This window comes from Myotis yumanensis, unplaced genomic scaffold (genome assembly GCF_028538775.1).
Source record: "Myotis yumanensis isolate MYYU_CA2020_CCGP unplaced genomic scaffold, mMyoYum1.0.hap1 SCAF_27, whole genome shotgun sequence".
NCBI classification, from domain to species: Eukaryota; Metazoa; Chordata; class Mammalia; order Chiroptera; family Vespertilionidae; genus Myotis; species Myotis yumanensis.
The window spans coordinates 492,127-509,332 of NW_027223778.1; positions in this window are offsets into that span (position 1 = coordinate 492,127).

Consider the following 17,206-nt stretch of genomic DNA (forward strand, 5'->3'; position numbering starts at 1 on the left):
AGGTATCAGAAAAGCTCCAAAAACAAGTAAGTAGAACCTTACTCTCTGGGAGCTGTGTTCAAACACTGAAAGCTCTCAGAGAAACAGCTGTTTAGTCACGAGGATACCAATTATAATTGTATTTCCGGGAAAAAAACCGGCATAAAAATCTTCAAAATTAAAACCTGTAGAGTTCAGAACACGATGCTAGTTAGATTAAATCTCTAAGAAGTCCATAAAATAGATCCAGGAGTTGTATGGGCATATATCTGAAACACTAAGCTTCCATGTAAATACAGCCTTACTGAAACTCGGCTTTGTGCTAGAGTGAAAACTGACTTTCAATCAAGTCTGAAATGAGGAATATACGGTAGCCATTTATAATTCCTGTTCAATCAGTTAGATATTGAAAGGAAACCTGGTTACAACAGTTTAAAATTCAATCTATAGATCTTAGAACACTATATGAGTTGGACAGAACCTATAAGATATCAAAATAATAACACTTTGTTTTGTGTAGGATGGATTCTTAAAAGCTTGGAAAATAAGTAAATAGAGCCTTACTCTCTGTTTGGCCGTGTTCAAACACGAAAGCCGTCATAGAAACAGCTGTTTAGTCAAGAGGATACCGATTACATTTGTATTTCGGGGAAAAAACTTGTCGTTTTTAGAAAACCCGGCATAAATATATTCAAAATTCAAGCCTGTAGAGTTCAGAACACGATGTTAGTTAGTTTAAATCTCTAAGAAGTCAATAAAATAGATCCTGGAGTTGTATGGGAATATATCTGAAACGTTAGGGTCCCATGGAAATACAGCCTTACACGATCGGGGCCGTGTTCTAACAGTGAAAACTGACTTTCAAACACTTCTGAAATAACGAATATACGGTTGCCATATATAATTCCTGTTCATTCTGTTATTTAAAAGAAACCTGGTTACAACCCTTTAAAATAGATCCTATAGTCCTTAGAACACCATGTGTGTTGGACAGAACCTTTAAGAAATCAAAATAATAGGACCTTCTTTTGTGTAGTAAGGTATCTGAAAAGCTGAGAAAACAAGGAAGTAGAGCCTTACTCTCTGTGGGGCCATGATCAAAAACTGAAGCCGTCATAGAAACAGCTGTTTAGTCACGAGGATACTGATTACATTTGTATTTAGGGGAACAAACTTGGCGTTTTTAAAAAACGCCACATAAAATTGTTCAAAATACGAGCCTGTAGAGTTCAGAACACGATGTTTGTTAGATTAAATCTCTAAGAATTCAAAAAAATAGATCATGGAATTGTATGAGAATATATCTGAAACGCTAGTTTTCCATGGAAATACAGCCTTACTATGGAGGGGCCGTGTTCTAACAGTGAAAACTGACTTTCAAACAGTTGAGAAATGACGAATATACGTTTTCCAGTTATAATTCTTGTTAAATCTGTTAGATATTTAAAAGAAACCTGGTTACAACACTTTAAATTTCAATCTATAGACTTTAGAACACAATGTGAGTTGGACAGAACCTTTAAGAAATCAAAATAATAGGACCTTCTTTGGGTAGGAAGCTATCAGAAAAGCTCCGAAAACAAGTAAGAAGAACCTTACTCTCTGGGTGCTCTGTTCAAACACTGAAAGCTCACAGAGAAACAGCTGTTTAGTCACCAGGATACCAATTATAATTGTATTTCCGGGAAAAAAGCCGGCATAGAAATCACAAAATTAAAACCTGTAGAGTTCAGAACACGATGTTAGTTAGATTAAATCTCTAAGAAGTCCATAAAATAGATCCAGGAGTTGTATGGGCATATATCTGAAACACTAAGCTTCCATGTAAATACAGCCTTAATGAAACTGGGCTTTGTGCTAGAGTGAAAACTGACTTTCAATCAAGTCTGAAATGAGGATTATACGGTTGCCATTTATAATTCCTGTTCAATCAGTTAGATATTGAAAGGAAACCTGGTTACAACAGTTTAAAATTCAATCTATAGATCTTAGAACACTATATGAGTTGGACAGAACCTTTAAGAAATCAAAATAATAACACTTTGTTTTGTGAAGGATGGATTCTGAAAAGCTTGGAAAATAAGTAAATAGAGCCTTACTCTCTGTTGGGCCGTGTTCAAACACTGAAAGACGTCATAGAAACAGCTGTTTAGTCAAGAGGATACCGATTACATTTGTATTTCGGGGAAAAAACTTGTCGTTTTTAGAAAACCCGGCATAAATATATTCAAAATTCAAGCCTGTAGAGTTCAGAACACGATGTTAGTAAGTTTAAATCTCTAAGAAGTCAATAAAATAGATCCTGGAGTTGTATGGGAATATATCTGAAACGTTAGGGTCCCATGGAAATACAGCCTTACACTATCGGGGCCGTGTTCTAACAGTGAAAACTGACTTTCAAACACTTCTGAAATAACGAATATACGTTTGCCATATATAATTCCTCTTCATTCTGTTATTTAAAAGAAACCTGGTTACAACCCTTTAAAATAGATTCTATAGACATTAGAACACTATGTGTGTTGGACAGAACCTTTAAGAAATCAAAATAATAGGACCTTCTTTTGTGTGGTAAGGTATCTGAAAAGCTGAGAAAACAAGGAAGTAGAGCCTTACTCTCTGTGGGGCCATGATCAAAAACTGAAGCCGTCATAGAAACAGCTGTTTAGTCACGAGGATACTGATTACATTTGTATTTAGGGGAAAAAACTTGGCGTTTTTAAAAAACGCCACATAAAATTGTTCAATATATGAGCCTGTAGAGTTCAGAACACGATGTTTGTTAGATTAAATCTCTAAGAATTCAAAAAAATAGATCATGGAATTGTATGAGAATATATCTGAAACGCTAGTTTTCCATGGAAATACAGCCTTACTATGGAGGGGCCGTGTTCTAACAGTGAAAACTGACTTTCAAACAGTTCAGAAATGACGAATATACGGTTTCCATTTATAATTCTTGTTAAATCTTTTAGATATTTAAAAGAAACCTGGTTAAAACACTTTAAATTTCAATCTATAGAACTTAGAACACAATGTGAGTTGGACAGAACCTTTAAGAAATCAAAATAATAGGACCTTCTTTGGGTAGGAAGGTATCAGAAAAGCTCCAAAAACAAGTAAGTAGAACCTTACTCTCTGGGAGCTGTGTTCAAACACTGAAAGCTCTCAGAGAAACAGCTGTTTAGTCACGAGGATACCAATTATAATTGTATTTCCGGGAAAAAAACCGGCATAAAAATCTTCAAAATTAAAACCTGTAGAGTTCAGAACACGATGCTAGTTAGATTAAATCTCTAAGAAGTCCATAAAATAGATCCAGGAGTTGTATGGGCATATATCTGAAACACTAAGCTTCCATGTAAATACAGCCTTACTGAAACTCGGCTTTGTGCTAGAGTGAAAACTGACTTTCAATCAAGTCTGAAATGAGGAATATACGGTAGCCATTTATAATTCCTGTTCAATCAGTTAGATATTGAAAGGAAACCTGGTTACAACAGTTTAAAATTCAATCTATAGATCTTAGAACACTATATGAGTTGGACAGAACCTATAAGATATCAAAATAATAACACTTTGTTTTGTGTAGGATGGATTCTTAAAAGCTTGGAAAATAAGTAAATAGAGCCTTACTATCTGTTTGGCCGTGTTCAAACACTGAAAGCCGTCATAGAAACAGCTGTTTAGTCAAGAGGATACCGATTACATTTGTATTTCGGGGAAAAAACTTGTCGTTTTTAGAAAACCCGGCATAAATATATTCAAAATTCAAGCCTGTAGAGTTCAGAACACGATGTTAGTTAGTTTAAATCTCTAAGAAGTCAATAAAATAGATCCTGGAGTTGTATGGGAATATATCTGAAACGTTAGGGTCCCATGGAAATACAGCCTTACACGATCAGGGCCGTGTTCTAACAGTGAAAACTGACTTTCAAACACTTCTGAAATAACGAATATACGGTTGCCATATATAATTCCTGTTCATTCTGTTATTTAAAAGAAACCTGGTTACAACCCTTTAAAATAGATTCTATAGACATTAGAACACTATGTGTGTTGGACAGAACCTTTAAGAACTCAAAATAATAGGACCTTCTTTTGTGTAGTAAGGTATCTGAAAAGCTGAGAAAACAAGGAAGTAGAGCCTTACTCTCTGTGGGGCCATGATCAAAAACTGAAGCCATCATAGAAACAGCTGTTTAGTCACGAGGATACTGATTACATTTGTATTTAGGGGAAAAAAACTTGGCGTTTTTTAAAAACGCCACATAAAATTCTTCAAAATACGAGCCTGGAGAGTTCAGAACACGATGTTTGTTAGATTAAATCTCTAAGAATTCAAAAAAATAGATCATGGAATTGTATGAGAATATATCTGAAACGCTAGTTTTCCATGGAAATACAGCCTTACTATGGACGGGGCCGTGTTCTAACAGTGAAAACTGACTTTCAAACAGTTCAGAAATGACGAATATACGGTTTCCATTTATAATTCTTGTTAAATCTGTTAGATATTTAAAAGAAACCTGGTTACAACACTTTAAATTTCAATCTATAGAACTTAGAACACAATGTGAGTTGGACAGAACCTTTAAGAAATCAAAATAATAGGACCTTCTTTGGGTAGGAAGGTATCAGAAAAGCTCCAAAAACAAGTAAGTAGAACCTTACTCTCTGGGAGCTGTGTTCAAACACTGAAAGCTCTCAGAGAAACAGCTGTGTAGTCAGGAGGATACCAATTATAATTGTATTTCCGGGAAAAAACCCGGCATAAAAATCTTCAAAATTAAAACCTGTAGAGTTCAGAACACGATGCTAGTTAGATTAAATCTCTAAGAAGTCCATAAAATAGATCCAGGAGTTGTATGGGCATATATCTGAAACACTAAGCTTCCATGTAAATACAGCCTTACTGAAACTCGGCTTTGTGCTAGAGTGAAAACTGACTTTCAATCAAGTCTGAAATGAGGAATATACGGTTGCCATTTATAATTCCTGTTCAATCAGTTAGATATTGAAAGGAAACCTGGTTACAACAGTTTAAAATTCAATCTATAGATCTTAGAACACTATATGAGTTGGACAGAACCTTTAAGAAATCAAAATAATAACACTTTGTTTTGTGTAGGATGGATTCTTAAAAGCTTGGAAAATAAGTAAATAGAGCCTTACTCTCTGTTTGGCCGTGTTCAAACACGAAAGCCGTCATAGAAACAGCTGTTTAGTCAAGAGGATACCGATTACATTTGTATTTCGGGGAAAAAACTTGTCGTTTTTAGAAAACCCGGCATAAATATATTCAAAATTCAAGCCTGTAGAGTTCAGAACACGATGTTAGTTAGTTTAAATCTCTAAGAAGTCAATAAAATAGATCCTGGAGTTGTATGGGAATATATCTGAAACGTTAGGGTCCCATGGAAATACAGCCTTACACGATCGGGGCCGTGTTCTAACAGTGAAAACTGACTTTCAAACACTTCTGAAATAACGAATATACGGTTGCCATATATAATTCCTGTTCATTCTGTTATTTAAAAGAAACCTGGTTACAACCCTTTAAAATAGATCCTATAGTCCTTAGAACACCATGTGTGTTGGACAGAACCTTTAAGAAATCAAAATAATAGGACCTTCTTTTGTGTAGTAAGGTATCTGAAAAGCTGAGAAAACAAGGAAGTAGAGCCTTACTCTCTGTGGGGCCATGATCAAAAACTGAAGCCGTCATAGAAACAGCTGTTTAGTCACGAGGATACTGATTACATTTGTATTTAGGGGAACAAACTTGGCGTTTTTAAAAAACGCCACATAAAATTGTTCAAAATATGAGCCTGTAGAGTTCAGAACACGATGTTTGTTAGATTAAATCTCTAAGAATTCAAAAAAATAGATCATGGAATTGTATGAGAATATATCTGAAACGCTAGTTTTCCATGGAAATACAGCCTTACTATGGAGGGGCCGTGTTCTAACAGTGAAAACTGACTTTCAAACAGTTGAGAAATGACGAATATAAGTTTTCCAGTTATAATTCTTGTTAAATCTGTTAGATATTTAAAAGAAACCTGGTTACAACACTTTAAATTTCAATCTATAGACTTTAGAACACAATGTGAGTTGGACAGAACCTTTAAGAAATCAAAATAATAGGACCTTCTTTGGGTAGGAAGGTATCAGAAAAGCTCCGAAAACAAGTAAGTAGAACCTTACTCTCTGGGTGCTCTGTTCAAACACTGAAAGCTCACAGAGAAACAGCTGTTTAGTCACCAGGATACCAATTATAATTGTATTTCCGGGAAAAAAGCCGGCATAGAAATCTTCAAAATTAAAACCTGTAGAGTTCAGAACACGATGTTAGTTAGATTAAATCTCTAAGAAGTCCATAAAATAGATCCAGGAGTTGTATGGGCATATATCTGAAACACTAAGCTTCCATGTAAATACAGCCTTAATGAAACTGGGCTTTGTGCTAGAGTGAAAACTGACTTTCAATCAAGTCTGAAATGAGGATTATACGGTTGCCATTTATAATTCCTGTTCAATCAGTTAGATATTGAAAGGAAACCTGGTTACAACAGTTTAAAATTCAATCTATAGATCTTAGAACACTATATGAGTTGGACAGAACCTTTAAGAAATCAAAATAATAACACTTTGTTTTGTGAAGGATGGATTCTGAAAAGCTTGGAAAATAAGTAAATAGAGCCTTACTCTCTGTTGGGCCGTGTTCAAACACTGAAAGACGTCATAGAAACAGCTGTTTAGTCAAGAGGATACCGATTACATTTGTATTTCGGGGAAAAAACTTGTCGTTTTTAGAAAACCCGGCATAAATATATTCAAAATTCAAGCCTGTAGAGTTCAGAACACGATGTTAGTAAGTTTAAATCTCTAAGAAGTCAATAAAATAGATCCTGGAGTTGTATGGGAATATATCTGAAACGTTAGGGTCCCATGGAAATACAGCCTTACACTATCGCGGCCGTGTTCTAACAGTGAAAACTGACTTTCAAACACTTCTGAAATAACGAATATACGTTTGCCATATATAATTCCTGTTCATTCTGTTATTTAAAAGAAACCTGGTTATAACCCTTTAAAATAGATTCTATAGACATTAGAACACTATGTGTGTTGGACAGAACCTGTAAGAAATCAAAATAATAGGACCTTCTTTTGTGTGGTAAGGTATCTGAAAAGCTGAGAAAACAAGGAAGTAGAGCCTTACTCTCTGTGGGGCCATGATCAAAAACTGAAGCCGTCATAGAAACAGCTGTTTAGTCACGAGGATACTGATTACATTTGTATTTAGGGGAAAAAAACTTGGCGTTTTTTAAAAAGGCCACATAAAATTCTTCAAAATACGAGCCTGTAGAGTTCAGAACACGATGTTTGTTAGATTAAATCTCTAAGAATTCAAAAAAATAGATCATGGAATTGTATGAGAATATATCTGAAACGCTAGTTTTCCATGGAAATACAGCCTTACTATGGACGGGGCCGTGTTCTAACAGTGAAAACTGACTTTCAAACAGTTCAGAAATGACGAATATACGGTTTCCATTTATAATTCTTGTTAAATCTGTTAGATATTTAAAAGAAACCTGGTTACAACACTTTAAATTTCAATCTATAGAACTTAGAACACAATGTGAGTTGGACAGAACCTTTAAGAAATCAAAATAATAGGACCTTCTTTGGGTAGGAAGGTATCAGAAAAGCTCCAAAAACAAGTAAGTAGAACCTTACTCTCTGGGAGCTGTGTTCAAACACTGAAAGCTCTCAGAGAAACAGCTGTGTAGTCACGAGGATACCAATTATAATTGTATTTCCGGGAAAAAAACCGGCATAAAAATCTTCAAAATTAAAACCTGTAGAGTTCAGAACACGATGCTAGTTAGATTAAATCTCTAAGAAGTCCATAAAATAGATCCAGGAGTTGTATGGGCATATATCTGAAACACTAAGCTTCCATGTAAATACAGCCTTACTGAAACTCGGCTTTGTGCTAGAGTGAAAACTGACTTTCAATCAAGTCTGAAATGAGGAATATACGGTTGCCATTTATAATTCCTGTTCAATCAGTTAGATATTGAAAGGAAACCTGGTTACAACAGTTTAAAATTCAATCTATAGATCTTAGAACACTATATGAGTTGGACAGAACCTTTAAGAAATCAAAATAATAACACTTTCTTTTGTATAGGATGGATTCTTAAAAGCTTGGAAAATAAGTAAATAGAGCCTTACTCTCTGTTTGGCCGTGTTCAAACACGAAAGCCGTCATAGAAACAGCTGTTTAGTCAAGAGGATACCGATTACATTTGTATTTCGGGGAAAAAACTTGTCGTTTTTAGAAAACCCGGCATAAATATATTCAAAATTCAAGCCTGTAGAGTTCAGAACACGATGTTAGTTAGTTTAAATCTCTAAGAAGTCAATAAAATAGATGCTGGAGTTGTATGGGAATATATCTGAAACGTTAGGGTCCCATGGAAATACAGCCTTACACGATCGGGGCCGTGTTCTAACAGTGAAAACTGACTTTCAAACACTTCTGAAATAACGAATATACGGTTGCCATATATAATTCCTGTTCATTCTGTTATTTAAAAGAAACCTGGTTACAACCCTTTAAAATAGATCCTATAGTCCTTAGAACACCATGTGTGTTGGACAGAACCTTTAAGAAATCAAAATAATAGGACCTTCTTTTGTGTAGTAAGGTATCTGAAAAGCTGAGAAAACAAGGGAGTAGAGCCTTACTCTCTGTGGGGCCATGATCAAAAACTGAAGCCGTCATAGAAACAGCTGTTTAGTCACGAGGATACTGATTACATTTGTATTTAGGGGAACAAACTTGGCGTTTTTAAAAAACGCCACATAAAATTGTTCAAAATACGAGCCTGTAGAGTTCAGAACACGATGTTTGTTAGATTAAATCTCTAAGAATTCAAAAAAATAGATCATGGAATTGTATGAGAATATATCTGAAACGCTAGTTTTCCATGGAAATACAGCCTTACTATGGAGGGGCCGTGTTCTAACAGTGAAAACTGACTTTCAAACAGTTGAGAAATGACGAATATACGTTTTCCAGTTATAATTCTTGTTAAATCTGTTAGATATTTAAAAGAAACCTGGTTACAACACTTTAAATTTCAATCTATAGACTTTAGAACACAATGTGAGTTGGACAGAACCTTTAAGAAATCAAAATAATAGGACCTTCTTTGGGTAGGAAGGTATCAGAAAAGCTCCGAAAACAAGTAAGTAGAACCTTACTCTCTGGGTGCTCTGTTCAAACACTGAAAGCTCACAGAGAAACAGCTGTTTAGTCACCAGGATACCAATTATAATTGTATTTCCGGAAAAAAGCCGGCATAGAAATCTTCAAAATTAAAACCTGTAGAGTTCAGAACACGATGTTAGTTAGATTAAATCTCTAAGAAGTCCATAAAATAGATCCAGGAGTTGTATGGGCATATATCTGAAACACTAAGCTTCCATGTAAATACAGCCTTAATGAAACTGGGCTTTGTGCTAGAGTGAAAACTGACTTTCAATCAAGTCTGAAATGAGGATTATACGGTTGCCATTTATAATTCCTGTTCAATCAGTTAGATATTGAAAGGAAACCTGGTTACAACAGTTTAAAATTCAATCTATAGATCTTAGAACACTATATGAGTTGGACAGAACCTTTAAGAAATCAAAATAATAACACTTTGTGTTGTGAAGGATGGATTCTGAAAAGCTTGGAAAATAAGTAAATAGAGCCTTACTCTCTGTTGGGCCGTGTTCAAACACTGAAAGACGTCATAGAAACAGCTGTTTAGTCAAGAGGATACCGATTACATTTGTATTTCGGGGAAAAAACTTGTCGTTTTTAGAAAACCCGGCATAAATATATTCAAAATTCAAGCCTGTAGAGTTCAGAACACGATGTTAGTAAGTTTAAATCTCTAAGAAGTCAATAAAATAGATCCTGGAGTTGTATGGGAATATATCTGAAACGTTAGGGTCCCATGGAAATACAGCCTTACACTATCGGGGCCGTGTTCTAACAGTGAAAACTGACTTTCAAACACTTCTGAAATAACGAATATACGTTTGCCATATATAATTCCTCTTCATTCTGTTATTTAAAAGAAACCTGGTTACAACCCTTTAAAATAGATTCTATAGACATTATAACACTATGTGTGTTGGACAGAACCTTTAAGAAATCAAAATAATAGGAACTTCTTTTGTGTGGTAAGGTATCTGAAAAGCTGAGAAAACAAGGAAGTAGAGCCTTACTCTCTGTGGGGCCATGATCAAAAACTGAAGCCATCATAGAAACAGCTGTTTAGTCACGAGGATACTTATTACATTTGTATTTAGGGGAACAAACTTGGCGTTTTTAAAAAACGCCACATAAAATTGTTCAAAATACGAGCCTGTAGAGTTCAGAACACGATGTTTGTTAGATTAAATCTGTAAGAATTCAAAAAAATAGATCATGGAATTGTATGAGAATATATCTGAAACGCTAGTTTTCCATGGAAATACAGCCTTACTATGGAGGGGCCGTGTTCTAACAGTGAAAACTGACTTTCAAACAGTTGAGAAATGACGAATATACGTTTTCCAGTTATAATTCTTGTTAAATCTGTTAGATATTTAAAAGAAACCTGGTTACAACACTTTAAATTTCAATCTATAGACTTTAGAACACAATGTGAGTTGGACAGAACCTTTAAGAAATCAAAATAATAGGACCTTCTTTTGTGTAGGAAGGTATCAGAAAAGCTCCAAAAACAAGTAAGTAGAACCTTACTCTCTGGGAGCTGTGTTCAAACACTGAAAGCTCTCAGAGAAACAGCTGTTTAGTCACGAGGATACCAATTATAATTGCATTTCCGGGAAAAAAAACGGCATAAAAATCTTCAAAATTAAAACCTGTAGAGTTCAGAACACGATGCTAGTTAGATTAAATCTCTAAGAAGTCCATAAAATAGATCCAGGGGTTGTATGGGCATATATCTGAAACACTAAGCTTCCATGTAAATACAGCCTTACTGAAACGGGGCTTTGTGCTAGAGTGAAAACTGACTTTCAATCAAGTCTGTAATGACGAATATACGGTTGCCATTTATACTTCCTGTTCAATCAGTTAGATATTGAAAGGAAACCTGGTTACAACAGTTTAAAATTCAATCTATAGATCTTAGAACACTATATGAGTTGGACAGAACCTTTAAGAAATCAAAATAATAACACTTTGTTTTGTGAAGGATGGATTCTGAAAAGCTTGGAAAATAAGTAAATAGAGCATTACTCTCTGTTTGGCCGTGTTCAAACACTGAAAGCCGTCATAGAAACAGCTGTTTAGTCAAGAGGATACCGATTACATTTGTATTTCGGGGAAAAAACTTGTCGTTTTTAGAAAACCCGGCATAAATATATTCAAAATTCAAGCCTGTAGAGTTCAGAACACGATGTTAGTAAGTTTAAATCTCTAAGAAGTCAATAAAATAGATCCTGGAGTTGTATGGGAATATATCTGAAACGTTAGGGTCCCATGGAAATACAGCCTTACACGATCGGGGCCGTGTTCTAACAGTGAAAACTGACTTTCAAACACTTCTGAAATAACGAATATACGGTTGCCATATACAATTCCTGTTCATTCTGTTATTTAAAAGAAACCTGGTTACAACCCTTTAAAATAGATCCTATAGTCCTTAGAACACCATGTGTGTTGGACAGAACCTTTAAGAAATCAAAATAATAGGACCTTCTTTTGTGTAGTAAGGTATCTGAAAAGCTGAGAAAACAAGGAAGTAGAGCCTTACTCTCTGTGGGGCCATGATCAAAAACTGAAGCCGTCATAGAAACAGCTGTTTAGTCACGAGGATACTGATTACATTTGTATTTAGGGGAACAAAGTTTGCGTTTTTAAAAAACGCCACATAAAATTGTTCAAAATACGAGCCTGTAGAGTTCAGAACACGATGTTTGTTAGATTAAATCTCTAAGAATTCAAAAAAATAGATCATGGAATTGTATGAGAATATATCTGAAACGCTAGTTTTCCATGGAAATACAGCCTTACTATGTAGGGGCCGTGTTCTAACAGTGAAAACTGACTTTCAAACAGTTGAGAAATGACGAATATACGTTTTCCAGTTATAATTCTTGTTAAATCTGTTAGATATTTAAAAGAAACCTGGTTACAACACTTTAAATTTCAATCTATAGACTTTAGAACACAATGTGAGTTGGACAGAACCTTTAAGAAATCAAAATAATAGGACCTTCTTTGGGTAGGAAGGTATCAGAAAAGCTCCGAAAACAAGTAAGTAGAACCTTACTCTCTGGGTGCTCTGTTCAAACACTGAAAGCTCACAGAGAAACAGCTGTTTAGTCACCAGGATACCAATTATAATTGTATTTCCGGGAAAAAAGCCGGCATAGAAATCTTCAAAATTAAAACCTGTAGAGTTCAGAACACGATGTTAGTTAGATTAAATCTCTAAGAAGTCCATAAAATAGATCCAGGAGTTGTATGGGCATATATCTGAAACACTAAGCTTCCATGTAAATACAGCCTTAATGAAACTGGGCTTTGTGCTAGAGTGAAAACTGACTTTCAATCAAGTCTGAAATGAGGATTATACGGTTGCCAGTTATAATTCCTGTTCAATCAGTTAGATATTGAAAGGAAACCTGGTTACAACAGTTTAAAATTCAATCTATAGATCTTAGAACACTATATGAGTTGGACAGAACCTTTAAGAAATCAAAATAATAACACTTTGTTTTGTGAAGGATGGATTCTGAAAAGCTTGGAAAATAAGTAAATACAGCCTTACTCTCTGTTGGGCCGTGTTCAAACACTGAAAGACGTCATAGAAACAGGTGTTTAGTCAAGAGGATACCGATTACATTTGTATTTCGGGGAAAAAACTTGTCGTTTTTAGAAAACCCGGCATAAATATATTCAAAATTCAAGCCTGTAGAGTTCAGAACACGATGTTAGTAAGTTTAAATCTCTAAGAAGTCAATAAAATAGATCCTGGAGTTGTATGGGAATATATCTGAAACGTTAGGGTCCCATGGAAATACAGCCTTACACTATGGGGGCCGTGTTCTAACAGTGAAAACTGACTTTCAAACACTTCTGAAATAACGAATATACGTTTGCCATATATAATTCCTCTTCATTCTGTTATTTAAAAGAAACCTGGTTACAACCCTTTAAAATAGATTCTATAGACATTAGAACACTATGTGTGTTGGACAGAACCTTTAAGAAATCAAAATAATAGGACCTTCTTTTGTGTAGTAAGGTATCTGAAAAGCTGAGAAAACAAGGAAGTAGAGCCTTACTCTCTGTGGGGCCATGATCAAAAACTGAAGCCGTCATAGAAACAGCTGTTTAGTCACGAGGATACTGATTACATTTGTATTTAGGGGAAAAAAACTTGGCGTTTTTTAAAAACGCCACATAAAATTCTTCAAAATACGAGCCTGTAGAGTTCAGAACACGATGTTTGTTAGATTAAATCTCTAAGAATTCAAAAAAATAGATCATGGAATTGTATGAGAATATATCTGAAACGCTAGTTTTCCATGGAAATACAGCCTTACTATGGACGGGGCCGTGTTCTAACAGTGAAAACTGACTTTCAAACAGTTCAGAAATGACGAATATACGGTTTCCATTTATAATTCTTGTTAAATCTGTTAGATATTTAAAAGAAACCTGGTTACAACACTTTAAATTTCAATCTATAGAACTTAGAACACAATGTGAGTTGGACAGAACCTTTAAGAAATCAAAATAATAGGACCTTCTTTGGGTAGGAAGGTATCAGAAAAGCTCCAAAAACAAGTAAGTAGAACCTTACTCTCTGGGAGCTGTGTTCAAACACTGAAAGCTCTCAGAGAAACAGCTGTGTAGTCACGAGGATACCAATTATAATTGTATTTCCGGGAAAAAAACCGGCATAAAAATCTTCAAAATTAAAACCTGTAGAGTTCAGAACACGATGCTAGTTAGATTAAATCTCTAAGAAGTCCATAAAATAGATCCAGGAGTTGTATGGGCATATATCTGAAACACTAAGCTTCCATGTAAATACAGCCTTACTGAAACTCGGCTTTGTGCTAGAGTGAAAACTGACTTTCAATCAAGTCTGAAATGAGGAATATACGGTTGCCATTTATAATTCCTGTTCAATCAGTTAGATATTGAAAGGAAACCTGGTTACAACAGTTTAAAATTCAATCTATAGATCTTAGAACACTATATGAGTTGGACAGAACCTTTAAGAAATCAAAATAATAACACTTTGTTTTGTGTAGGATGGATTCTTAAAAGCTTGGAAAATAAGTAAATAGAGCCTTACTCTCTGTTTGGCCGTGTTCAAACACGAAAGCCGTCATAGAAACAGCTGTTTAGTCAAGAGGATACCGATTACATTTGTATTTCGGGGAAAAAACTTGTCGTTTTTAGAAAACCCGGCATAAATATATTCAAAATTCAAGCCTGTAGAGTTCAGAACACGATGTTAGTTAGTTTAAATCTCTAAGAAGTCAATAAAATAGATCCTGGAGTTGTATGGGAATATATCTGAAACGTTAGGGTCCCATGGAAATACAGCCTTACACGATCGGGGCCGTGTTCTAACAGTGAAAACTGACTTTCAAACACTTCTGAAATAACGAATATACGGTTGCCATATATAATTCCTGTTCATTCTGTTATTTAAAAGAAACCTGGTTACAACCCTTTAAAATAGATCCTATAGTCCTTAGAACACCATGTGTGTTGGACAGAACCTTTAAGAAATCAAAATAATAGGACCTTCTTTTGTGTAGTAAGGTATCTGAAAAGCTGAGAAAACAAGGAAGTAGAGCCTTACTCTCTGTGGGGCCATGATCAAAAACTGAAGCCGTCATAGAAACAGCTGTTTAGTCACGAGGATACTGATTACATTTGTATTTAGGGGAACAAACTTGGCGTTTTTAAAAAACGCCACATAAAATTGTTCAAAATACGAGCCTGTAGAGTTCAGAACACGATGTTTGTTAGATTAAATCTCTAAGAATTCAAAAAAATAGATCATGGAATTGTATGAGAATATATCTGAAACGCTAGTTTTCCATGGAAATACAGCCTTACTATGAAAGGGGCCGTGTTCTAACAGTGAAAACTGACTTTCAAACAGTTGAGAAATGACGAATATACGGTTTCCATGTATAATTCTTGTTAAATCTGTTAGATATTTAAAAGAAACCTGGTTACAACACTTTAAATTTCAATCTATAGACTTTAGAACACAATGTGAGTTGGACAGAACCTTTAAGAAATCAAAATAATAGGACCTTCTTTGGGTAGGAAGGTATCAGAAAAGCTCCGAAAACAAGTAAGTAGAACCTTACTCTCTGGGTGCTCTGTTCAAACACTGAAAGCTCGCAGAGAAACAGCTGTTTAGTCACCAGGATACCAATTATAATTGTATTTCCGGGAAAAAAGCCGGCATAGAAATCTTCAAAATTAAAAGCTGTAGAGTTCAGAACACGATGTTAGTTAGATTAAATCTCTAAGAAGTCCATAAAATAGATCCAGGAGTTGTATGGGCATATATCTGAAACACTAAGCTTCAATGTAAATACAGCCTTAATGAAACTGGGCTTTGTGCTAGAGTGAAAACTGACTTTCAATCAAGTCTGAAATGAGGATTATACGGTTGCCATTTATAATTCCTGTTCAATCAGTTAGATATTGAAAGGAAACCTGGTTACAACAGTTTAAAATTCAATCTATAGATCTTAGAACACTATATGAGTTGGACAGAACCTTTAAGAAATCAAAATAATAGCACTTTGTTTTGTGTAGGATGGTATCTGAAAAGCTTGGAAAATAAGTAAATAGAGCCTTACTCTATGTTGGGCCATGTTCAAACACTGAAAGCCGTCATAGAAACAGCTGTTTAGTCAAGAGGATACCGATTACATTTGTATTTCGGGGAGAAAACTTGTCGTTTTTAGAAAACCCGGCATAAATATATTCAAAATTCAAGCCTGTAGAGTTCAGAACACGATGTTTGTTAGTTTAAATCTCTAAGAAGTCAATAAAATAGATCCTGGAGTTGTATGGGAATATATCTGAAACGTTAGGGTCCCATGGAAATACAGCCTTACACTATCGGGGCCGTGTTCTAACAGTGAAAACTGACTTTCAAACACTTCTGAAATAACGAATATACGTTTGCCATATATAATTCCTGTTCATTCTGTTATTTAAAAGAAACCTGGTTACAACCCTTTAAAATAGATTCTATAGACATTATAACACTATGTGTGTTGGACAGAACCTTTAAGAAATCAAAATAATAGGAACTTCTTTTGTGTGGTAAGGTATCTGAAAAGCTGAGAAAACAAGGAAGTAGAGCCTTACTCTCTGTGGGGCCATGATCAAAAACTGAAGCCATCATTGAAACAGCTGTTTAGTCACGAGGATACTTATTACATTTGTATTTAGGGGAACAAACTTGGCGTTTTTAAAAAACGCCACATAAAATTGTTCAAAATACGAGCCTGTAGAGTTCAGAACACGATGTTTGTTAGATTAAATCTCTAAGAATTCAAAAAAATAGATCATGGAATTGTATGAGAATATATCTGAAACGCTAGTTTTCCATGGAAATACAGCCTTACTATGGAGGGGCCGTGTTCTAACAGTGAAAACTGACTTTCAAACAGTTGAGAAATGACGAATATACGTTTTCCAGTTATAATTCTTGTTAAATCTGTTAGATATTTAAAAGAAACCTGGTTACAACACTTTAAATTTCAATCTATAGACTTTAGAACACAATGTGAGTTGGACAGAACCTTTAAGAAATCAAAATAATAGGACCTTCTTTTGTGTAGGAAGGTATCAGAAAAGCTCCAAAAACAAGTAAGTAGAACCTTACTCTCTGGGAGCTGTGTTCAAACACTGAAAGCTCTCAGAGAAACAGCTGTTTAGTCACGAGGATACCAATTATAATTGTATTTCCGGGAAAAAAAACGGCATAAAAATCTTCAAAATTAAAACCTGTAGAGTTCAGAACACGATGCTAGTTAGATTAAATCTCTAAGAAGTCCATAAAATAGATCCAGGGGTTGTATGGGCATATATCTGAAACACTAAGCTTCCATGTAAATACAGCCTTACTGAAACGGGGCT